At 36.8% G+C, this 1,167-nt stretch overlaps 1 long non-coding RNA gene across 1 annotated transcript in view; it reads left to right on the top strand.

Moving 5' to 3' along the window:
* The window catches only part of LOC118477521, a 3,809-nt gene extending 3,306 nt beyond the window's left edge, over positions 1-503 (top strand). Inside the window, exon 2 of the long non-coding RNA XR_004858433.1 lies at positions 292-503. This is a non-coding gene — a long non-coding RNA (uncharacterized LOC118477521). The remainder of the gene's footprint in view (positions 1-291) is intronic.
* Positions 504-1,167: the final 664 nt, after the last annotated feature.

Genomic DNA, 1,167 nt, shown 5'->3' with positions numbered 1-1,167 from the left:
TATATATATAGATAGATAGATAGATTGATTGATAGATAGATAGATAGATAGATAGATAGATAGATAGATAGATAGATAGATAGATAGATAGATAGATAGATAGATAGATAGATAGATAGATAGATAGATAGATAGATAGATAGATAGATAGATAGATAGATAGATAGATAGATATGCAAAGTGAAATACCAGAGAAATATTCCGTGTTAGATTTGTTTAAAATTTCGAGCTTTCGTCTTTATGCTATTTTTTTTCCAAATGACATTCCTTATTTTCTCTAATTATTTCCAGGTCTTTTCTACTAAAGGTTCAGGCGTGACACAGCAGCGGACTAGGATGGAGAAAGTGATGCAAGGGCTGAATCGAAAGAAGCTTTTTGAAAGGAGAGGGCTTTTTGCCTACCTCCTTTGACAATACGATTGTTAGTATATGTAATTTACCGTCGAGAAGTATGAAGGACCGCCATAAAGTAAAATGAGAGAGAGAGAGAGAGAGAGAGAGAGAGAGAGAGAGAGAGAGAGAGAGAGAGAGAGAGAGAGAGAGGGAAACTGAGATGGAAGAGAGGAGGAGAGGGGTAGAGACTGAGAGAGACTGAGAGAGAGAGAGAGAGAGAGAGAGAGAGAGAGAGAGAGAGAGTGAGAGAGACTGTGAGAGAAAGTGAGAGAGAGAGAGAGAGAGAGAGAGAGAGAGAGAGACTGTGAGAGAAAGAGAGAGAAGGGGAGAGGGTGAGAGAGATAGATAGGGGAGAAGTGGGAGTGGGGAAGAGGTCATGGGGAGGGGAAGGGTAAATAGAAAAAAAGGAGGAGTTCAAAACATTAAATGTTAATAGCAAAGGATATCCTAATCTTTTTTCTTTTTTGGGGGTCCTGTGTCCTAATGTTCTTATCTATTAAAAAAAAAAGTAATAATAATATTATAATGTCTTAACTGGGAAGACTTAAGAAGTAACTTTGGTCTTCATGATAGCTCAACGTTTCGTTGCTGCTTTTAGCTTTTTGCATTTTACCTCTCGTATATACATACAACATACTGATGCAACACTCATGAAACACAAATACACACACGCGCCACACACACACACACACACACACACACACACACACACACACACACACACACATATATATATATATATATATATATATATATATATATATAAATATATAT

The sequence above is a fragment of the Aplysia californica genome, unplaced genomic scaffold, assembly GCF_000002075.1.
Source record: "Aplysia californica isolate F4 #8 unplaced genomic scaffold, AplCal3.0 scaffold00122, whole genome shotgun sequence".
NCBI lineage: Eukaryota > Metazoa > Mollusca > Gastropoda > Aplysiida > Aplysiidae > Aplysia > Aplysia californica.
This window is presented reverse-complemented; position numbering and strand designations above follow the sequence as displayed.